General features: G+C 45.5%; 1 protein-coding gene across 2 annotated transcripts in view; it reads right to left on the bottom strand.

The window, feature by feature from the left end:
* Positions 1 to 24,871, bottom strand: part of LOC117235667 — a 213,608-nt gene that overhangs the window by 82,048 nt on the left and 106,689 nt on the right. The window lies entirely within an intron of this gene.

The raw sequence follows: 24,871 nt of genomic DNA on the forward strand, positions 1-24,871 counted from the left end.
ATTGCAAATCTATGTTTAGAAGCATCAAATTTCATCGCCTTTGTTTTATTATTTTCCATTTGCCAAATGTTATGGAACAACGGATCAAAGGAATATTTCTCGCGCGATACAACGAAGTCTGTCCGTTTCGAATGCTAAAAGAGGACAAAGTGCGATTGCTTTTACGAAGTCTGTCGATATTTCGATGAATTTACTTGACGGACGTCCTCGCAGTTCGACGTACATCGACATTCTACGTCGAGAAACACGATCGTATTGCATCGTAGCGTTGGTGCGTTTCGCTGGCGTATTTCGACGCCAGCTTTCAACCAAAGTTCGGCAACAGATTATACGCCAATGTTCGAATATCTATATAACCAGCGTGCATGCTCGGCGTGGGAGGATCTACAAGTAAGCTCGAGTGGGCGGTACACGTGGTCGTGTGTGTCGCCAGAGGCTCGTAAGAAGGGTGGCTAGAGGAATTGTAGATTTAAGTCGTGTCTTATCGCGAGGGAGTCGTAGCCCGCGGCTTGCCGTTCAACCTCGTCACGACCCACTTCGAAGACTCGGCTTCGAGGCTCCGTTTCGAGCGTTCTGCCGCGTGTGCAATATTAAAGGCCGCCTTAAAAACGGCCGACGCTCCGCGCCGCGACGCTTTACCTCGTCGACACTGGCGTAGGCTGCTCTCCTTTCACCCGGATTAATGAAAACCACATCGAAAGATGGTAATCGGCCGCGATGAAAATTATTCCATTAGGAAAGTGGCGCGAATTCGATCGTTCGAGCGACGCGAAATAGGACAAAGGGAACGTGGATTTTGATAGAAAGCTGATAAGTCGTAACGCAAACGTGGCAACACGAAGGGTCGACACGATATATGCAGCGGAATGGTAATTACTGCGCGATTAACGCGTCGATAACACCGAGGGACAGATCAATGGAGAGCCAGCCGACTGAATCCGCTTCCCCCGTGTTCATAATGACGATTATCGTCACTTCGTTTCTGTAATTAAAGGTAGCCGAAGGGCACAAGTATCGGTATTAATACGATCTAGGTGCTCGCGATGTCGTGGAGTGGCCACTTTAAAAACAACCGACGTTACGACACGCCAGGTCAAACGCAGTGTCGTAACCTCCGAGGGACTGGAATCCTTCTTTCGCTATCTTTTCACCCTTCGTACCTGATTAAAAAGAAATCTTACTAATTAAATAACCGGAACGTGTCTATACTCCGGAGATAGGAGTTCTCCTTACGATTCTTTTCCAGCGAGTTGTGATAACTGAAAAGAAAGTTGCCATAGCCGACACGGCACGGAGAAACGAATCGTGGAAAGAAGAATCAAAATTCAACGAATGTCTACGCTATTGGCCGGCCTTCCTGTTCTGCTTGGCCGTCTTATATATACCGTGGTTGATTCCCTGCGCGGCTGACTCGTGGCTGACTCTCGTGCCTGGCTATGCCTGAATACCCGGCAGGCTCAGCGCGGCGAGCAACTGCATTGCAGTACCTCCTCCATATGCCAGACAGCGTGCGCTCCGAGAAGTAGCTCGCACCGCCGGAAAGAGATGGAGCGAGGGCGGCCGCGATTTATCGAGTTCTCGAATTTCGAACGTGGATCATCCGTGTCTAGTTTCCTTGCTACGCGGCTAATTGATAATTAAAACGCCGATAATGCCCCGGTATTGCGTCATACCAAGACGCACGTTACAGAACGGCGATCTGAGATTGAAACTCGGCGAACGAGGCAAGAAGATCGACGAAACGGTAGAGACTTTAGTTGCTAGTTTCCGATGGGGAGGGCGGTTTCTGTAATGTTCGATCCACGCCGTGGTATCGAGAGGCGAAGGAAAGCTACTTGGAAGTACAGGAACGGACAAATAACGAGAACAACGGTACACCGGCTAGACAATTTGAAAAGGAGTCGCGTGATTTCGTTGTCGCTGATGTGAAATTTCGATGGACCGAATTTTCTTTTCGGATTTCCAGGATAACGTCGCAGGATTTCTTCCTTCCTCTCTGGTTTCGGAAAATACGTGAACCTGTTACCGAAGGAGCTGGAGGGAAGAAGGGAGGCTGGCGGAAGAGAGACGCGAAAGAGGTACCGGGGATGATACATATTTTCCGAGAGCAAGGTTGGCCCGTGGCAATTTTGCCACGCGTGTTTTTCCCAAGATTTATGTTTGCCCGTGCCACCGTTTAACGACGTCTCTTGCCTGCTACGGTTATTATCGCGCGCTCGCTTTCGTCCGCGATGCCTCCGAAAGTTATCATCCGATAACTGTCTGGCCTTTTCGGCATCTGCGCGATGCTATACGAAAATTCCTCCGGCGAATGTTCTTTCCTGCTGAATCCGCCGCTTCTGGCATCTCCTTTCAGCGACGTATCTCCCTTATTTTTGCCCGCTGAAGCACGCCACTACGCGGCCGAAGATATTAAAAATAGAACGCGTAAATTTACGATCCTCGTCTCGTTCGTCGACCGTTAAATTTCTCCGTGGCCAGGATGCGAACCGAAATACGTGACCTTTTTCGTTTAGGCGTCACGATTCGACCGTTTCCAACTGGTCCAACCTACCGCGATCCGTTATTTAAGACAAATGGAAACATCCTGCCGTGTCTATCAGGAAACTAACGAGGCTCGTTAAGCAAAGTAAACTGCAAGCTTGGTTCCGCGAATCGGGTATCCAATGATGAGGGAATAAACGGTGAAATTGACGAGCGAACTACGCCGGTCAGAATTATTATTCTACTTGTCGGACGAGTGACGGCCACGTCTAATTTCCCTCGCTTGCGGAACATCGGGCTTGGTAAGCAACACGTCGCTCGCGTTGCCACTTACTTAGCCACGGAACGAAACGCCTCCGGGTGTCGTTGTTAATGTGACACTTCTATGACTGACCAGCTTGACGCAACGAGAATTATACACCGGACGGGAAAGACGTAATTTCGAATTTTCGTTGAATCATTATAGACGCGATATGCAAGCTGAGATATCGAGCACGTAGGCAGAGTTGTTAAACTCTGGAATCACACGGAACGAGATGCTGGAGCAGTGAGATCTTATTCAATCTCTCGTTTATCTTGGCGAATTTTATGGTCGTTCGAGAATTAAACTAAATCATGAAATGGTTTTACGCGATACACCAAGCGTAATCTCGTTCTTCCCTCTATGCTTTCCTTCCTCTATGGAGTTCCACTCGCGAAACTTTCCACCGGCACGCGGGATTTCTATCTCCCCTGTTTGCCTAAATCCCAGTAAAAAATTACGGCCAGTCGTTAGCGAAGTAACACGGACGGGCTGCAAAGTGCAGAGGTTACTAAAGTGAAGGAAAGCGGGATCTCTCGCAAAGGATCACGCGAAAAAAAAGACTCCGTCCTACGAATTTACGTTTCTTTCTACGTTCGCAGTAACTCTCTGCCAAGATCGTTTCTGAATGCGCGCGAATTTCTACTTTTCCTTTCTCCACATTACGAGAGACAACGCACTGGAACAACGATATTTTCGTCCGAGAGTGCACGCGTGTGTTAGCATAACAGGAAACCCGTGTAAAACTTTTTGAATGAAAATTTTTTAGAACAACACCGCTACAATGTACTCTCGGCGACGAGAAAACAATCGATAGACTAATATTTACAGCTACGCATAATTCATTATTGGTTTCTATGAAATCGCAGCTTTTAAGTTTACCTTACGCTGCTGTGTACAACACGCCGGCAGCGATGAAAAGGAAGGAAGAAGAGATGTTCATCGACACCGGTAATCGTTGTGTTTAACCAATAAACCCCTCGTTGCTGTGCTCAAAGTCCGTAGGTAAACCGACTGCACAAATAAAATTTAACGTCTAACTAACGATTGTCAAATTTACAGATTGATCGGTGGCCGGAAGAATCTGTTTTTCTTTGGTAGCTGCCGGACGATAGACGGACGCCGGCCTGGCTGCAATTCCACGACGCAACTTCAACCAGCCGCGCTGAGTTCTCGATTCTCGTCGTCGTTGAGGTAATTGCGTGTTTATCTGCTCGGCTTAATTACGTGTCCGCTTGTCCAGCTGCGAGTGGTAAATTTTGTCCACCCCCTTTACTACGCCCCGTGTTCGTGTCCACGGTGGACGTCGGATGTCCGCCATTTTGCACCGATCCATGTGTCAACTATACTTTCCCATTATCGTTCCACGATATTAGTTCGATTCTCGTAACGGTTGTCTAGCGCACAGTCCGAAGAATTTGATTCTGAGTTGTCGCAGCCGGCCAAGGGGTTCGAGCTAGCGACGTTTCGAAATTTTGGTTGAGCGCGTTGTTGGATGGAAATAGAGCGAGCAAGACGAATCGTCGCGTTCAGTAAATGCGACGACATTCCGGTGTAGCTTGATGTAACGAGCTCGAACTTCCGCCTCGAGAGAGGTTTCTATTTTAAAATTTGAAATGACAAAATTGGCAGACGGTGATAATTATAAGGAAATTGTGAAAGGGTCGATGGTAACTTGGAATGGAAGAACACTGTCCCCTTTAATTATGGAAAGGTGTACCAAGGAGCAGATAATTACGAGAAAACAGTTCTCCGAAAGAAGATTCCACAACTTATACGGGTAACAAGCAACGGAAGAGTGAACATCCAGCAGGAAACAGGGAGTGTTTCAATGATTGTGAACATTTTCAAGGCAGGATAATTGAGATAAAGGGCGATAACAAATACCGGATGTGACGCGAAACAGCTACTTTCGCGTTCTTTCAGGGACGAAATAAGGAACTCTCGAAATTCGCTCGCGCAAGAACTTTTTCTTTTCATTCGGATTCGCCGTGCAAGTTTTTCAATGAACTTTAAAGCGCTTGCCCTAATTTCCCGGTGAATGGGGCACCGCATGAAAGCAGTCTCGACCCGCTTTATTTTTTTCCTTCTCTCTCCCTCTCTCTCTTTTTCTCTCTATCTTACCCCTTCTCGTTTGTCCCATAACGTCGTGTTTGCACGTACGTGCAACCACACTGCGGCAACAAATAAAAAGAATCGCGGTTGAAAAGAAAGCTGGCGTTGCAAGCTCGCGCTACCAGCTGACAATCCGCTCCCTCCGACGTCGCCGGAACTTGCGAATAAAAGCAACAATGTGCGAATTTGTACGCGAGATAAAACCGCGGAAGGCACAAAGCTGCCTTGTTCTTCCCATTCTTCTCTGGCGTTCGTTTCTCCCCGTTAACGCCGGTTCGAAAGAAAATGGGTTCGCGTTCAATTTCCCTTCGATCGTCGCGACGAAGAACGCGACAAAGGGGAGGAAAACGCGCGAGCACGCCGCACGAAATGGGTTTCAGCTGGGAAAAAAGGAGCGGCGTCCAACGAGAGATATAATTAATTACGGAGGCTGCAATCGCTGTTTTTCTTATATTTATTTTTTTTTTTTGCATTTTCTTACCTTTTTATTATTTTTTTATATTCTTTGCTCTTCGCGGAGAGACACAGCGAGGATTAATGAGAAATTCTGCATCTTTGCGACGTTCGTTCACCGGTATCCGTTTCGTTTACTAAAGTAACAAACTCGACCGATGCACGACAATAACCGTGCTTTATTAATAAAGGGGAAGCGAAAGGATAGAGAGAAAAGAAATGAGGAAACTGGAGCAACTTTTGCTTTCCAAGTATATCGAAGATTGTTTCGACGAACGCAACGGAATAGGAGGGAGAAAGCGTTGAAGGTAACGAGAAGCAGACTGCGTACGAGAGTTTAAAGGCTAGACCAAGAAAAACGACGGAAGAGCGGTTTAATTACTTCGGAACTGGCACGGCATGGGAAGTTGGATCTCCCTTGTTAATGGAAGGGTAAATATCAAGAGTGGGTAACCATCTCGAAGCGTTAAAGATTCAGTCCTGTCCGGAGTGCTTGAACTTTTAAGTGCACCCGACGCGACATAATCTGACATTTTGTATCAGCAACTGAAAGCCGCGGCTGTAACAATGTTTGCGAACAATCATCCGTTGCACGAGAACTTTTTCTACCATCGACCATGTCCCAGAGGAAAGCTGCCCTCTATTTGCACCGACATCAACTTTTCGCTATTGAAATACCGCAAATATCAATCTTTCCACGCTTTGTGTTTCCTCTGCTTTTGAAAAGCGTCTCATTCGATTCGTAGACAGAGCAGTTTATACCGAAGAACCGAGTCGATTTCACGGGATTACCTGGTAAACCGTCGCCGGCAAAGCGGATATATGAAGGCGGTTGTCCGGGCCGGTTCTTGTTTTCCAGAATTTTTGTCACTTCGTCGTCGCCAAAAACCATTCCCACGATCCAACGAATTCAACGATTTCGTTCAAAGTACCCGAGATCTCTCTCGGCCAAAAGACGGGGCAATCCTGGATTTCCGGTTCCGAATACCACGGATATCAACAATTTTCCACGGCCGCGTACAACGAAACCGAATATTCCTTTTGATCGTTCTTTGTACATATGCCGGTTTCGTGGTTCTTTAGAAATTTCGTAGCTCGATACATCTTTCCCTTGGAATTCTTAAGTAAGTCTCGCTTCGAAACCAGACAAATTCCCTCACAAAAGCTTCCTTTCTTCGCTCGAGTTTATATCGTAATGAGCTACGCTGAACAATTTGCTTTGTCGACAACACCGCGGTAATTAAACAAAGAACCACAAAGGTTCTTAACGAGTACTTTCGAAATTGATATCTCGCCGTGTCCTTTCAATACGTCGTGTCCCTATACAACTCGTCCTGCGATGTTTCAATCAACCAGCCGTGCATAATCACGTTAACAACAATATTACACGGTAATAAAGCTTTATCGCGTACTATCGCGGATACGGTTATATTAACAGTGCCTCGATTCTCTATTAAGACGCGCGACTCTCCGGACAGCAAGGAAAATTTCCCTCTTTTCGTAATGACGACTTTCGTCTGTTCCGGGAAGCAACGTAATTGCGTTCGCTAAGATAATAAACGAATGTCCGGGAAACTGTTCTCGAGCATTTTCGAGAAATAATCGTTTCCACGCTCTTACTTATTCGATCCGCGACGTCTCGATATAACTTGAAACTGCTATAATTTCAAACGTGAGTTTTATGCCCCAACTTTTATGAGAAGCGTCGAGTGGAAATTTTAATTCAGGATAATTCATAGCGTCTCTATAGATCAGCCTAAAGGGGTGAAGAATTTTTCGCTATAGAAACTTCTCTCCGTCACACAACTTCCCCCCTACCCCAGCAACCAACCAGCAACCAATATCTTTATTCCTCGTCCTCACGATTCTATCGTCTAAGAACAGAGCTAAGAACTATGATTTTAATTGTTTAATCGCAGAGAATCGGCGAGCAGATTAACAAGCATTGAACAGCGTTTGCTGGTTGTTTCTGAACGGACGTCCGCTACAAACTGAGCCTAGGAGAATCAAATCTCTGAGTCTATCCGGAATAACAGTTTCAGAGATGTCAAGAACATTGCAGAGAGAAGGTGCAATGAAGGCAAAGCGTGTGCGCGTGTGTGCATGAGAGAGAGATGCTCGTTGGTGAAGAGAGAGCCTTTGCAAGCATGCAACTCGAGTAACGCGAGCAAAGTTGCTAACACATCGGTTCTCAGTCAGGTCAGTATATACAACATGGACGAGTTCTCTCGTACGAGGATCATGAACCAACTCTGGCTAGGTTCATTAAGCGAGATAAGACCAGCCGAGGGAGAAACTAATCTCTTTCATCCTCGTCATTCTGTTCCACTGGCCATTTTCTCCGCGCACACGCGGAATTGCATTTTAATCATTTCACTGATTTCTTCCGTTGGACAATTTGCATACCCATCGATATCCCGTCGCGAAGTTTCCCTCGATAATACATAGCACGCGCTAATGCGTAAAATATTACCTTTCATCCGTCCGGTCCATCATCCGTGTCTATTTGCCGTCACGATAGATGATCTACTCCTAAAGTTAGGGATCTGCTACGCCTGGCCGATACGGTTGCCGCACGTTGCCATTAAGGCGTAATTGAGAATCGATACTCGATCATCTGGCGGCCCGATATCGGTTCTCTCCCGATTTTAATAAGGTGACGCCATCACGGCCCTGGCTACCCTTCTTCCTCATTTATTATACACCAGCACGCTTGTATGCTCCTCACACGGGAGTTATTTTAAGCGAACCTTGTTTCACTGAAATTTCCCGGTGATACGCGCCATCCCGGCAACAACCTCGTAAATTGAAAAATCAACGATACATCGGCGCCGCGGCTCGTCTCATTGCTTTTCCATTGTGCGTAGCTGTGAGTGTAGCGACGATGAAAAATCTTAGAAAACAAGGCGAGGGTAGTTCGATGGTCAAAATGTAATCTTCAAGTTTTGTATCGTCCACTAGTTAGTCGAATTAAACAACACGGTCTTCTTTCTTATCTTATTTTTTTTTTTTTTGTATAGGTTCTCTTGTTGTTGTTTTCTTGCTGTTATTCTTCCGCGAAAGCGATTTCAACCGTAACTCTTGGCTAATTTTTCACAATCTGATCGTTTGGTATAGCGTATCTAACGCAACTCATTGCAGCGTGAAATTTTGTATAGCAACTTTAATAAACCTAGGCAGATTAATTAAAACGCGGTCGATACTCCTGTTGTCACTTATATTTCACAGCTGACACGTGGTTAAATTTCGAATAGTAGTCGAAAATCCTACAAGGCTAATACGAAATGTGAAGAGGATGGCGTGGTATTTCATCTTTCCGCGCCGCACTTATTAAACGCTTATTGAGCTGAGTGTTTTATACACGCCGCGAAATGAAATATGCAATCCGTCTGCGTTCGACCGCGCAGACGATATTAATGAACGCCCGACCACCGATACATTCGATCTAAATTTATTGCACTGCACGTTCGTTTTTATTTTGTTATTTCCTTTTTTTTTTTTTTTTTTCGTTATTACCTCTAGCGTGGTCGATGCGTTTTGTCCTGTTAATTGCACGTGATCGTGACACTTGGCTTATTACGCTACGATTATTCCCCTAGTTGATTCCACATTTTGATTATATCGCAGAAAAAAGGTGGCATAACTAGCTTTGTCTGATTACAGGCTATTAAGGTCGTTTAATAATGAGCAAAAGTGGCGTTACACGCGAGCGTTGTTCATCCCGTGCGCGATTCAACATTTACGAAAACATAATTGAATGAATGAGGGGATAAGCGTGTATGGTAAACTTCGTGTCCAATTAAAAAGCAACTTGGTCGAGAATTTGCCGTGGAACGCTTATGAAACGGCAAAGTAAAAACTCTCGAAAGTCGAAGTTTAACGAATCCGGTAGGAAGTGACGTTAAACTTTCTTCGATTGCCCGACGGAACCGTGGAAAACGGTTCGGTTATTGTCCGAGTAGGTACGTTAGTTGCACGAAATTACTCGGCGATCGCCAACGTTCCCAGCGAATTAAGAAAATCATGGAACATTGATATGCCCGTAACTTGTTCTCGCGTTTCGCCGGCTTTCACCAAGTTTATAGACTTTTCCAATAACGAGGAACTTCGATGGGAAAGATGTCGAACGTCCGTTCTCACAAACCGACCGACTGATACCAATTTTGCATATTAAATTAAGCAAACTCTGAAGCGTCTCTTTAATTAATACGACTCCTTATTCATCGGCAACGAAGCAACGTTTGATTAAAAAATTTATTTTTTCGTGGTATTATTTCTTATTACGATATTCCATTCCACGTCGATCGCTTTAAAAGAACAATCATTGCGAACATCGACGGGGCAGACGCGTGATTTTCTTGAAGAAGGAAGGATCAATCTCACGGCGGCGGAATTCCGTAGAAAAATCGCGGGTAAACAGTCTGGACACGTTTGAGGAATCGATACCTCGATCGACTAATTAGACGCGATAGCCATTACGGGGATGAAAAGCCTTTTACCTGGAGGCAGACGGATGGGTTCGGTATGGGGGCAAGAGAATAAGCTGAGGGAACAAGCGTACGATGTATCACCTCGTGATTTGTAAGCACCAGGCGATCGGCCGCATCCCGCCAGCCCTCGTTAAAATTCTGCCAACGTGTTGCAACTTTACAAGAGACCGAAGAAAGATTCACGCTCCGAAACTTCCACCATACTTTGTCTTATTCTCTCAATTAACGTTTCCGAGTCGCGCCGAGTGTCCACACCACAGCGAACAAGAGAAACGAACGATGTTCCATCGCAACTTCCAACAGATTCGACTCTAATGACGCGAGAGAGCCTCGCGTTCTCGTTCACCGAGACGAGGATATCCCTTCTCCTCTTTCTCTTTCCCTGGGGACGCTATTTTAAAGCGCGGTGGCAAACTGTGGGAAAGGCCGCGTAAAAAAAAAAAAAGAAAAAAAAAAAGGAGACGCACCGAGACTAAACCCGCTTGATTTTACGATTCATCGTGAAAGCCCTTAATTCGAGAAGAGGCCCCCGACACAGAAATTCGGTTAACGTATCCCGAAGACGCATGAATATATTAAATGTAATATATTCGCCGTTGAAATGAAAATGCACGCGAGGACGAGGGGACACGGTATAGTCAGAAGCGGTAGCTCGTAAATGTTGATGAGTTTACAACAAAATTACATCGTCGACGGAGCAACGCGGCACGCCTTATTACTGTGATTACGTCTAAACGATCTATCGTGTCGGGAACGTTTTCGAGAGTGGCTAAATTGATAATCGTTCCGAAGAGATTACGTTGATACGCTTCGACGAACTTTACCGCCTTGTATCGCAAATCTCTGCTCGATTTATTTCCATCCGTAGTCGTGTCTGCGTCGGACGTTACCAATCCCCTTCGAAATCGGCCACCGAGAAAACTTTTTCCCACCGGCAGAACCTCTCCGCCTGTTCCAATCCGTTTGCAATTTCTCATTATACGGAGAATATAAATTTAATTATCGGTCATCCATTCGAGCCTTTGCTTCATTTATCTTCCTCTTGAACTTTTAATATCGATATTGCGAGCGTCGACAGCTCGAAAGAAGGTCGTCACCGTTTTCTCGGCGGAGAACTCGACCTGCGCTCTTCTCCGTCCATTCGCAAACGCATCGGTACGTTCGTTAGACCAGGCTCCGCTCGATTCTCCATCCGCAGAATAAATTAACGTCCACGTGGAGCAATATAGGTAGAAAACGTGCCACCGCGGCACCGTAGCGATATTTAACCAAAGAGATGTTCCACGAGATTCGTATATTTATAAATAACAACCCGGCAGATACGGCACCGTGACTACATCCCGAGAACACGGTGAATACGTGCTTGTTCACGTTTGATCGTGTTAGACCGTAGCTGCTGTTCCACCGGTGCTGTTTAAACATGTTACTGCTGACGTTTCACCGTTTGCGTTTTCCATGGCGTTTCGCTAAATTCTGCATGCCACGTGTAAACATATTTCAAACGATAACTCTTGCTTTTTGGGGCCAAGTTACCGGATATCTACTCTGGATTATGACTTAACTAACGATCCCGCTCTAGAATTAATGACTTCGATACCGCCATTACGTTTATCACCGTACACACTCGGAAACCTCTTTCCATTCCACGAGCTGGAAAATAATCGCGCGATAGACGTAAGTCGATCTCGACGATATTCAAAGTACACCGCGTGTCTTCCGCTATGTTTCTCTTCGCTGGTGAAAGTTCCAGTTACGCGCGGTGAACATGGACAAATGGACGAAAGAGAAGAAAACTTATTCGTGCCACGATGGTGTTGCGAGTAAAGGTTATAATCGGTGGCAATCTGTCCACCGGTCGAGCTTTTATATCGGGATAATAACGAGGTTTTACAGCACTTGAAGAATTCCCTTGTGGATTGGTTGCGCGTGCAGCTCTATCACACTGTGTCCATTGGATATCTTTCGGGACAATGGGATAAAAGAGCGCCGCTACCGACCTCGTTCGACATTGTACGACACGAGTGGAGCGCGTTGCGGCACGATTTCTAAAATTCGATTACCATCGAATCGCGTCGGGGAGCGAGCGAAACACAAAGGGGCAGAAGCATCGATTGTGTCTCTACCTGTTCGTTTTGAAAAGAAGAGGCAACTCTCTCTCTGTTCCATTCCGAGCTTCGGACTTTTAATTCATCCTCGCTTAACGCAACGATTAATTAATCCTTTTAAGCTACTCGCATTGTTTCACAAGCCGTGCATCGGCACGAATTCATATTTCACGAGAAATATCCGACTTCCCTGACGATCTCTTTAAACTCGTATTCAAATCGATCCCACGCGGCTCACGATTTTCATTATATATCGTTCCGCGGAGTATTTATTTTCCTCGTTGCATGTAGCAGCAGAACCAAGTATCGTGCTTTTTATTCTTGTACGCTTAAATCAACCGTCGACCATCAGTGCCTAGCGCGTGAACGATCATCAACGTACGTGTAAAGATCGGTGTCCGTGAATTTTGCAAAAGTCCTCGAAACATTCGCATCAGCGATTAACGCCGCGCGTGTCAGTAATTTTCTCGCAAAATATCGCGATGGTCGTTACATTGGAAGAGGATATTCTACGAAGGTGGAATGACGTTTAATGTACGCCGGCGACTGCCCCGACTGACGAAAAATTCGTATCAAAGGCCTCGATTCAATCAAAGGCAAATTGTGATTGTCAGAGCATGAAGTTAACCCACATTTCCATCAGTTTGTGATACAATTTCATTATACCCGGCTCGCGCCTCGCTGGCTCGATTTCATGTTCAAACAAGCAGCGAGCGGCCCGACTCCTGCGAAATTCTGAAACATAGACACACCAATGCCAGAGCACTCCAACTACCTGACCAATATTTTAATCGACCCTGTAGCGGTTGTATTGTTTATCGAACGAGTTCAAGAACAATCAGTGAACGCGAAGTTCAAGGGAGCGGAGAGAAAAGAAGAAACCGAGTGTGTAGCTTTGGAAAGAGCGATTCGAACGAAAAGCACGGTATACACGAAACAAAAGAAGAGAAAAACGAGCGAGAATAAAAACTTCGATGCACACGATGCTACGTATTATTCCGAGTAATTCTTCGGATTCGCCGTGCCGCTAGGTCTCTACAAAATTGACGAACATTGGGAGAACCAGGTCAGACGTTCAGCCTCGTCCTGATCGTAATCTTAATTAACGAACACAATTACAGCGGACTTGGAGTGTCTTGGTCTCGTTGCAGCGTGTATATAACGGTGTAACGGTGCCACGCGAGTTAATTGCTTGAATCCGAAACTATCGCCCCTTTTTCATTGAAACGGACTTTCTACCTAAGTGAAACTTAGTTACTCGTTCCCAATTTATTTTTCACTCGCCGTTGCGTCGATCGCTCGCGAACTCGCGAAGCTTCGACGTTTCGAGATTTCGAGAGACTATAGCACTTGATATATACGTAGTGGCGTTCGTTACTAATTTTTAGCAAATTGAAGTCGAAAGAAAAAAGGAAGACTGGAAATGTCAAAGTTCGACGTTATTCGCGTGAAAAGAACCGAATGGCGATTAATTCGAAGGTCGAGTTTGGTAGGCGAGAAAAACGTGCTCGGCTTTTCTTTCAGCTTCGACTTGATCGTGAATGCCGAAGATACAGCGTGGACATAAATTTCATTCGGTCGCGGGACCGCGATTTCGCTGCAAGTAAGATTTCGCGCCGAGACTGCGACTAATGTTGCCAGAGGGGAGAGTCGATGTTCCTCGATTGTGCAAATTTTTCTGCAGTAGCGTTCGACGAGACAAAGTTCTTGGAGAACTTTCGAGCGAAACGACCGCGAAGATCGAAGCAGCACGGGTCGATAGAATGAAAGATAGATGTCTTGTTTGCGAAGAAATATTCTTGACTTTTCCGAGCGTGGCGTCGCTTAAAAGTTGGAAATAGATGATACCGCGACTGACGTTCGTGACGTTGCTCCTCGGCTTTAATTCGATTTCGGATTGACGTATCAGTCCGTGGATGTTATTCGGCTGACAAATGAACTTCCACCGTTTCTACGGACTTGGCAAATGAAAAGAACGAAAAAAATACACTATGCTCGTTCTCGGGGTTGCGAATACTATGGAATAGGAGTAGAAGGGAAGTGGAAGGGGCGGGTGGAATGGAAATCCTATAGCGCGGTTTTTTCCTTTTTGCATGCCCGAAACAATCGAGGTCGTGGACGTTTTCCTCGTACGGGTTCGAGTTTCAAGCGGAGTCCCCGATGAGGGGAGGTTGTGACCGAGGGGTGAACGACTCGAACCGGGCACTAATTTCTGGTGTGAATTCGGCTTAACTGCCGTGCCAGCCTCCTACGGCCGTGCCCGGAAAATTCAACGGCGCCAAAACAATCGGACGGACGCGAAAACTGCATCAGACGCGGAATTCGCGCTAATTGTTCCGACGGTCCTTTTCACTGCTACACGCTGCTGTACGCTGCTAAACGCTAACCTGTCCCGTCTCCTTTCCTCTGCTACCCCGATGTTCGAGTTTCGGCTACAATATGTCGATGATTACTGAAACGGCTGCAATTTCGTGATCCTCGGCGGCAGACAGGGTTCTTTCGTCGGTGTTTAATCGCTACCGGATCTAAGTGTCCTCGTTTTCGGAATCGTGTTCCATTTAAAAACAAATTTCGTTAAAGCGGTCTCTGTTAAACCGATGTAACTGATATCGAAAATTGGTCAAATTTCCTGTTGTTCGAGCGCATCGATGAAGTACCCATATATGTATATACGTAAGTATTTGTAGTCAAAGACGTAGAAAATTAATGACAATCCACGTAGAAGATGTTACCGTTGCGTGAACTCCGACAAGCGATACTTCACACCACGGGAGTTGTACCTAGTCGAGCTTACATCGCGGCGATCGACCAGGTGCACCGAGATACCTTCATACTCGAGTCATGAATCCTTTGATCAGAGTTTGTAATCTTCCTCAAGTCGAAAAGGTTTCTGACGAAAAAAGATTGCCGAGAAATATTGCGAACAGCGCGCGAACACATCCTCGAGTATAAATATACGTCCACGAGATATAATGGACCCTTGGTTCCGTTTCAGCTCGCAGAAACATCCAAATCCCGGAAGAAAATCGATTCTCTTATCGCGATAAATCATCATTACAATTACATCGAGACAGGAATATTCTCCGGAGCCGTAAAATAAACTCCGCTCTGCCGATTCCATGCAATCCGCAGGAATTTATCTCCCTGTTTCTGCGTGCCCGTCCACACATACACACACATCCACGATATTTCTCCAACACGTCAGCCTCTCTTTCTCTCTCCTTCGTTTGGTCTCTCTTTCTTCCCGCATGCAGAAAGTATGGAGCTTGTCTTGTTGTTTCTGCTTATTTGTCTCACCCCTCGCGTCCATCTCCGGAGGATCGTTTCTCTTTCCAATCGGTAGTCACTCGTCTCTTCGTCATCTTCCTTCGTCCTGACCACGACTCTCTTTATCCAGCTGACGTAACAAGAGGAAGTTCCGGCCACGTTTCATATTTATAAAAGAGTTAATATTTATCCGGCCCCCAGGTGGATAGCATTTTACTCGCCCACTTTCCATTCTCGTTTCCATTTTCACGATTCGTGCTCGCACCCCTACCTACCCCTTTCACGACCTCCGTGCTCCGCCTTTCTTAATTTTCATTTTCGGCTTCGTCGTTTGACGATTAAAACACAAGAGAGACCGGTACTTTGGCGATCCGAAAACGTGGTTGGAAAATTAAAAACCGAATAAATATTGCGTTTCGTTCGTACGGCAAGCTATCGATACTGCGTGACAAGGCAAAGAATCTAAAATAACCAGACATCAAAGAGATAATTGTTCCCTTTAAAAGTTTCGTTATCTGTGTGGCTGTGAATGAAACTCGATTCGCAGGCAATCGCGAACCATCGACTAGACGCTGCGAATGATTAAAATTATCGCTGGAAATAATAATAATAAATATGTAAATATAGAATGGCGTTCATCCGTTGTACATATTATGATTTTACCTTTCCTAGAGCACGTTAAAGGGCCGGCCCGTTATGACAACTCTCTCTCTGTATCACGCACACACTTCAACAATTACGTTATCCTCCCGATTGGTTTCCAATAACGCATTTATCCACTCGAATGCACCCTCTGTGGGTTATTAAACGTATCAGTTTTCAAGTGCACGCCGCGCATGCAGCGAAACATTTCACCGATTGCATATTATTCAGCGAATCCTGTTTTCTTCCATCGTTCTGAATTATTCACCAACGTGCAAATATTCATTCCCATCGAGCCCGACGTGTTTTATCGCCTATCGAAGCCCGGCCAAGATCCTCGCGAATCGCGTTGACTTAATTTACTATTTGTTCATAATACTCCACACGTATCATCGCTCATAACCTTCCGAAATTTGATCGACTCCGATGTAATCCTGATCGAGCGGAGAGCGCATGGTTCCATCGATCATTTGGCGCAATGTTAATCATCCAATATCGCTAGTATGTAATTATCTTTTGTCCGTTCCGGTTAAACGAGGTCAGTAATTTTACACCAACGTTCAGCTACGATTCGTCCATATTTATTTCTATCGGAAATAATGCGGTTTTCGTCGTCGAAATCTGTTCTACGAAATCTAACGAACATTACAAACATTTCGACTATCGATCAGGTCGACCGAATCGATTGATAAAAGACCGGCCGAATGAGATAAAAATATAGACCAATGCACGACGTGACAAGCAAACAACAACTACTCGAAACTGTTTCCCTTGTCGTGTCGTGTGTACTCGAGAGAGAGAGAGAGAGAGAGAAAGAAAGAGAGATGCAGCAGTTGCGAGAAATTTTAGTCAGTCGACGCCTCGAGCACACGAATCGTTCGAGCAGAATGGTCGCGGGGGTGAGGTTCGATGTCAAGACGATTTCGTTTCCAACCCTTCGCCATTTCCAAGTGGGATCACCGAACACTGATCGCCGATTGTTTCAATCGGCTTTAGCCACCGGCGCTTCTCGACTTCCATCCCTTCTCTTTCCCCTCTTCTTATCCCGACGCCCTAAACTCTATACAATTCAACTCGACTTCTGTCCGACGAAGATACGAGCTCCCGGATTGGCGAGCACGCGAGAAAATCCAGACGTCGAAATTTCCATACACAGCGCGAACTTTCCATAAGTATCGGTGTTCCGAGTATTTATTGAAATCTGCTGCTTTCGAAATCTGTCTGGACGCGATACGAGGGCTTGATACCGGAGCATCGATCCTGGTATTTCTACTAATCCTGCCTCCGTGCAATTCCACGTGATTCAAGCACGGTGAAACCGGCTGAATCGTAGCAGAGATCGCGCTAAAAGAGAAACGGCTGGTTCTGTGAATTATTCGTCCATGTTCTCCGATGGTTCGGACAGTCGGCGCGTTTATTTCCCGTAAGAACCGCACGACGGTTTCTTACAGGCTCGAGTTCGCCCATATTCCTGGCGAAATACCGCCATATACAATTCCAACGATGCATCGATGCGCTTTTACAGTTCCGCCCGCGGAATTGGCCGATTCGATTTACTTGGCCGCGAGAGCCTTTTATCCTATGCTCCTTGTACGTTTGCCAACGTTTTGCTCGCGTCCTAACCTCTTCGCGTGAGAACGCGCATACACGTCCCACGTCAGTGGGAGTTAGGAGACCGACAAACCTCGAAGAATGGGAAAAATCGAAGACAGAATGGTGAAATGCGCAGCGGTGCCGTTGCTTCTCGCTCTCTCGTTTGAAATTACTTTGATCCGGGGGTCTGGAGGTTTCTTTTGTCTGGAGGATCTCTTGGTTATCAAGCCGAACGGGAGGAGAAATTCACCGGCAATTTCACACCGGTTCAACTGCCGGAACGAAAGAGAGGCGGTTTGATCCTGAAGTCACCGGTTCGAGCTCCAAGCGGAGCGGTACATCGTCATTTCCGGCAAAGTTGGACCTCGTTAGCCGTTCATCGAGCACTTCGATTCCTCCGTCCCTCCCCTAGTTCCATCCTTCTTCGTCCGCTTGCCTCTCTACCGTTTCACTTTCTCCTTTTTTCTGAAATAAGCCCCGTTCGCTTCTCCTCGAGGAGGAGATTAAAGAATAGAAATCCCCGAGAGCAATCTTATTTTCTACTTTTTATTTTCTCCTTCTCTTTTTTTTCCCAAGAAATAAATATACCGATATTTCATCGAGTTTCGATATAACATCTTCTCCCTCGACGACACTTCGTCTAAATCTCGTCGTCTCTGATCGACTCTTTTCGTGACTGCTGCCTATTTCTCGTATTCCGCCACTTGTATTCCGTAACATTCACGAGTGGCATTTTGGCAGTTTCGTGCGATTCTTACTATCGACGGAACAGAGAACCGGGGGTTACGTGCAAGGTCTGTTCGCCAACGAAAATAATTATCTTGCTGTTTCGACGGCGTTGTGCCGAACGCTTTTCGCGATACCTCTATGCAGATCGACTTAAATACGATTGGGTTGCTACGTCTTGCGACCGGAAGAACGTCGACATGGTAAGTGGAAAGATAATGACGGGAATAATTCCTGAGAAACGATAGCGTGACGAAAATATGGAAATATTTGAAATTCGTCCGTCGTTACGCTTGCGTATAATTTTTCTTCGCGAAGGCTACGATACAGGCGCGATTCTACAAACCGATTCGTTTTTACCTCGTTTTCGGAATTTATGAAATTCCATTGGAAGATATGGAAAATGAAACGTTTGCATGTTTAATTGTTATCCAAACGTTTGTTAACCTGTCGGCGATTCTATGAAAGATATAATGTACGTCCTTTATTAAAATAGTTTATCAAACGCGTTCGGCAGCGATCTGTGTTTATTTTCGAGCGCGCCTCCCCGTCGAACGAAGTGTCGAAAGAGCCGGCAACATTTGTCACGCGCGATCGTTTCGAGTATTCGAGGATAACTCGATAGCGGAACACCGGCCTGGTCGATGGAATCCATTCGTTTTCAAACGTCAACTCCTTCGTCAGGGACCGACAGTATCGTCGACACGTCCGTAATTATCTTCGCTTTCCTATCCCTTGGGAAGTTGGTGGCAGAGCTAATTAACGTACTACACAACTCGGCCATTTCGCGCGGTGAATATTTTCGATGGGACGCGACGCGTATCGTACCACGGTATTGTTACCACCGTCTGTTTAACGCTATGTATCTCCTTTTCGTTTTTACATCGCCGAACTTTTAGCGATTTTCGCTTTTCAGTTAACCAGGGCGCGAGCGACGCGCGAGTGCGCGACCAGAGTTCGTATAAATTTAATTTAAAAAATACCCGAGTCTCGATGCTTAATTACGCGTTCGCCGGTGGCATTTTTCGGCAGAAATTGATTTTCCCCTGCCATTCCCGGTTTCATTACTCGAGCGCCAGACCGCCCGGTTCTCCACCAAGCCATCCTTCGTTCCTCAACTTTGAAATTCCACGAAAGTTTCTTTGCCCCTGGAAGGCTACATATTGACGTTCATTTTTTCGAAACGATCGTCATTGGCCATCGTTTCCGGTACTTCCCGTGCACGAAATTCCAACGTCGCGAGACGAAAGTTCACCAGACCTAACTACTTGCTTGTCCTCTTGTAACTACTTTGGATCGATAGCGCAAAACTTTCCCCTTCCGACTTGATTTAAATTAAATGTCAACAGCTTGTACGCGACGCTGACTTCCAACTTTTCTATCGGTGTCTCAGTCTCTCCGCTTCCCTTTCGCTCTATACTTTTATTTTCCGTTTGATCGCGAGAAATACGCTTAACCGTGTAGCTATTAATCGTCAGCCACTTTTACTCTTCGTTGATTTTCGGACTGCGTTTCTCCACAGGAAATCCGCATCATCGTTCAGATTCCGTTGACGATACATTTGCTGACTGCAGCGAATATAAATTCGAAAATCTTCGATTTTTTTCGCGACGAATGTCTCGCAGCGAGAGACAAAATGTCGGACACAGAACAGAGTCGTCGGTGTGATACGTTTTCATTAGCGCGTGCTAGCAGTATCGCGCGAAGCGAGCGTACCGAAGATAAGTGGTTATCTCTCGTTTCGCTTTCTTTTCTCTTACTTTCCAAGAGGTTGTGTTCGGTCGGAGGCTCGCGAGCCGGATCACGCTATGGAAGCAGGTTTGTCTTCGTCAAGACAGACGAAAGGAGCGGGAAAGTGGTAGCTTTTTAGAAAGCGCATTCTCCTGTCCGTCCTCTCGTGGAAACGATCCACTCAGCACCAGAAAAGATGGTGCATTGCCGCTTGAAAAATGAATATCTTCAACCAACGGAGGAGAGAGAAAAAAATTCCAACCCGTCGACTGCTTCCCGTTCGCCTCTTTCTAATAAAACGTCATACGAGAATTTATTTACTACCCCCCGTCTTTCAGCCTCGCTTCTTCTTACTTCGAACGTTAAACCAAAGGCTTCAACAACTGCGAATATTTTAGTTTCAATGTTCGTGCAACTCTGCGCGTTTCAAACGTTTCGTTTGACTACTACCGAGAGTAATTTTTTATAAAACATCGCGAATGTCTTATAGCGTGGTTGTCGGCCTGTCGTCGATTGTAATCCGAGTCAAAATACCTTCAGTCTCGAACTATGTCGAAACTAAAGTATCTTCTTAAAGATATCTTCCTCGGGTATTTCTCCTATCGCTTGTATGTTCTGATGGTACTTGTACAGGGAAGTAGAGGAAGAATGGAAGTAGAGGAGGTAACGAGGGGTTAAAATCAGCTACTGTCTACGCCCGCGGGATCTAAAGTTTCGGGAAACACGAAAATGGATAGTTAAGCCAGGTAGATCAGCCTGTGTAGAAACCTCGATGCAACTCAGCCCGCTAATTAATACCAATTTCGCTAATCCACGTGTTTCTCGCCTCGCTGTTCAATGAAAAATATACCCCTGCCTCCCTTCCACAAAAATCAATCTGCAATCTGCTACAATTCCCATCGAACGATATCGCGTACCGATCACCAAACAGAAATTTTTACTCCAATTCCGAATACGAATTTAATCCGCCTTGATCCCTGTGCGATGCAGTCGAGGAACAGTTTAACCGGCAAACGTATATTTGTCGCCTCTAACACGGCTATTTTTGTCCCCTTTTCTTGCGAAACGCTGCGAGTCTACTTATACCAGGCGTAACGAACCGCGAACTTTATGGCAAGCATTAATTAGATTAACGGGATCATTAGTTGTGGTCACGCGTACTTCTTGAACCTTACGCGTTCCGTATCGCCGCAAATCCTAGAAAGCAAGGGGCCCCGCGCATGGAACTCTGCCGGTTTATAAATTAAACAAACAAGAAACGTATCGTAACGGATGGATCGCCTCTGGTCGTTGTCATATCGGGCGGATGTTCGACAACCTATTCGCGGAAATAAAGAACGAAAACGCCGCTAACTTCGTCGAATTTATTTTAGAGGAGACTAGGAAACTGAGAAACTTTGCACCCCGGCAAATTAATCTTACTGAACGAACCACGTAGAATCCAATAGTACACAGGTGTTTCGCACTTTACGAAGTTCGTGCTTGCGCACTATCGAAGCACGTATACATTTTCTATGAGTCATAGAAGAATTATCATTTGCAGGGGAAATTGATCTTTTGCTGTGACTTTGTGACTTTATCGTAGCGTTCGAGCAAACACATGAATTTTTTGTATTCGATCGTAGAGAAATAACTGGGTTATTTCCAGTGAAATAACACCAACGGTATGAAATGATGAGAGAAATACGCGAGTCACGTCACGCGCGTGTTTTTAAATTCAGAAGAAATCCGTGAAGTTTCGGAATACTTTCTCTGCGTGCTGTATCCACGTTCCCAGGGTCCCGGTCCGTAATAACATTGAAATTCAATCCAACGTGCCGCTCTATAAAAGTAAACCAACCGATAGCGTATTCCTGATCATCGTCTTTCAGTCTTGTTCCAATTTTCTCTTAATCTGTAAGCCTAGATCCGAGTAAAACGGCTGAAGTAAAGCAGATGATACGGCAAATTCCGTTCGCAAGCTCTTGCGATAATACAACAGCACCACCGATCGTCGCGATATCGCGAATCCCGCACGTCGTTTTGTATCTCTTCTCGTTTAATCGCTTCGAGTAGCGTATATCAAAACTGTCAGAAATAACTGTAACCGGCACGAAGAAAAAGATGTAGCTGTCAAAGAATGAAAGGAAACGCGGATAGAAATTGAAACGATGGAATAGACCGAATCGTCTTCTTATTGCATTTGTCAGTTCAATTAGCGGAATTGAGAACCTTTCAATGAGAGGATACGTGAAACGTTTCCCTGTACTTAACATCGTATCGTTTCTGCCTTTCTTCCCTCGCCAATCCTTCGATAAGATTTCACCGCTTCGCTTGCATCGCGCACAGTAGCCCTTCTATGCTGTGTGTCACGCGAACGTTACAGGGGAGGAATAACTTGTTCCTTTGGAAATGGCAGCAACGAAAGGAATTCGTACGTTTCAAGAGAAGTAGCTGTCTCTTTCGCGTAACAAGAATTCTGGGGTGAAAAAGACGATTCTTCTTGACACAAACGTTTATTTCGCGCATTTATCCCGCCAACGAGGAAAACACGACGACATGCGATAGAAAGGTTCGATGTCATTTATTAGCAAATAATCGAATTTCACCCTGTTGACAAATTTCTTCCCTTGCCAATGGAAATGTGGCAATTTAATGGCGATTCAAACGCAGTTTATTCGCAACAAATCATAAACTTGTTATTAGAAGTGCGCGTTCCGCTGTTTTATTAATAACTCGGCTAACTTTCTACGCTAGTCACCGAGCCGAGTAAACGTCTAATTAATTTTAGCCCGAAAACTTGGCCGGTACACGTTCCACACGTTGGTGGAACGGCGTGCCGCTCGACGTTGTATGCCGCGTAGTGATGTTTTTCGCGTTCTGCCGCTATCCTTTTCAACCGAGAGGAAGTCGTTCACGGAAGAAACGAGTTTCTGCCACGTACTTGGAGGGTGCGAGAGAACGCGCGTCAGTTATGAACGATGCAGGGGTTACAACGTTTCCGCGAAGAAATTACTTAGGCGTCGCATGCAACGTTGGCGGGCCGTGCGTGGATCGGTTGCTTCGCGGAAAGTGACTGCTAGTATTTCCACACTGTTCGCGATTTCACGTTCGTTTTACCGTCCTTTAACGGCCACGTTACCGTGCCATTCGCGTTGTTACCTTAAACATCGTTTACCATCGCGCTTCCGTTGCGCCACCAGGAAAACTCAACCAAGTAGGAGGCGGTTGATAATGATGATGCAACGTACTCAGAAATTGTTACGAGCTTTTTTCAACGAAAGTGTCCGCTTTCCGAGCGAGACGATGATGCATCGTACTTGGAACTCGCTATAAATCGCTTCGACGAAAGTCATTGTTCAAGTTTTTACGCGTTATTCCCGTATAAAGTGCAGTTAGCGCAGTTTTGTATCCCTCCCCCCCCCACCTTTTTTTTTCTTTGCTTTGCTATTCAGAAAAGCTTCGGTAATGGTAATAATCGTATCATAGAACGGTACGTCAAACGATGAAAGTGACAAGAAAAATGCGAGGCGATTACTCAAGAAGAAAGATCAAGGGAGGCGGTCGTAAACTTTCGACGCGCCAGCAACTTGTGTAATTAAAAGCGTGTGCTCGCACACGCGCTCGATCGCTAATGGCTTTACGACGGAGCGGAGAGAAGGGAAGCAGACTGATGAAAAAACCTGTGGAAACTGGCCGATCTTCCGCTGTGCTAAATCTTAGGCAAACGAGGCTGAGAAGGATAAAAGTGTTCTGAACTATAACGCCTATCGATTTCTTTAACGCGAAAATGTCGAAGGGTCGTTGAGGTTAGGGTCCATAAAATGGATCTCTTGTATAATCATCTTCTCGTGGGAAACGATGCTAAGCTAAGAACTGCACACTGAGTGTAATATATTTGCCGTTTAATCCAGATTTTGTAAGTTCCTTTTATACTTTGAAAATCTGGAATAAACTACGGGTATTAACGTTAAGACGTAGATAAAGATAGATTAAGTTGCTGTATAAATTTTCCTTTATTTTCACATCACGGCACGCGTCTCTTTAGCCTTAACTAATTTAAAACGTACCGTCAGGGCACACTATGCAACACGTTGGACGAACGTGTAAATTATACCGGCGTAGCGTTCGCGTAAAATTGAGAGGTCGCGATGAATAATTTTATAAAACATTGTCACGGAAAGAATCACAGGCCCGAGTTAACTTGTCGTATATCGTTTGCAGTATTTCTATCGCGATAAACGTTAGCAACCACGAAATAAGTAACTACACCGACGTACTAATTTCATTCTAATTTGAATCGCTACTATATACAGGTAAAAGTATTCTGGCACGATCCATATCACCTAGGATATCGATTTGATCGAAATAGAGGAGCGATCGTAGAAATTCTACACGGAAGCTAAGCAGTACATCTAATGGGTTTAAAATTACGTCAGGCGGTCTGTCAGTCGACAACGGAACTTCATTTGCCAACTCCCCTTTAACTTTTCGTTGTTACCAGCACGTTCGCCGAGATTGAATGTTCGAGGGAGCTTAACGTTTCGATTTGCCGCGTTGCTTTTCAATCTCATATCACAGCTTCGAATTAGCCCCGTCAAACTTCTCCGCGTATCGAACCTTTGAATATCGCGCGATCGCTTACCACCGGCGATAAAAAAAATACGTATCATCGCTACCTCTCGACCTGCCTCTTCATAAAGAAATTCGTCGGCATCGAGGGAGAAGCATTAGGTCCGACGTAGACTGTGGGTCGACTGACATTGAAAAAAGGGGAAGTTGGTCGGTGTTTGAAGACGAACGGTGAATGGCTGAACGAACGGTAGGACGTATAGATATACAGAGGCGCAAAGAACGAAATTCAGCGCGAGAAGCAAAGAAATTTACTTCTTTGATTGACATTCAAAAGGAACACTCGACGCTTTCTTTAAGTTGAATTATGAATAGAAGGAGCATAGGAAAAGCCGACGAAACCTCCGAGGGAA

The sequence above is a fragment of the Bombus vosnesenskii genome, unplaced genomic scaffold (assembly GCF_011952255.1).
Source record: "Bombus vosnesenskii isolate JDL3184/JDL3185 unplaced genomic scaffold, Bvos_JDL3184-5_v1.1 scf7180000013264, whole genome shotgun sequence".
Lineage (NCBI taxonomy): Eukaryota > Metazoa > Arthropoda > Insecta > Hymenoptera > Apidae > Bombus > Bombus vosnesenskii.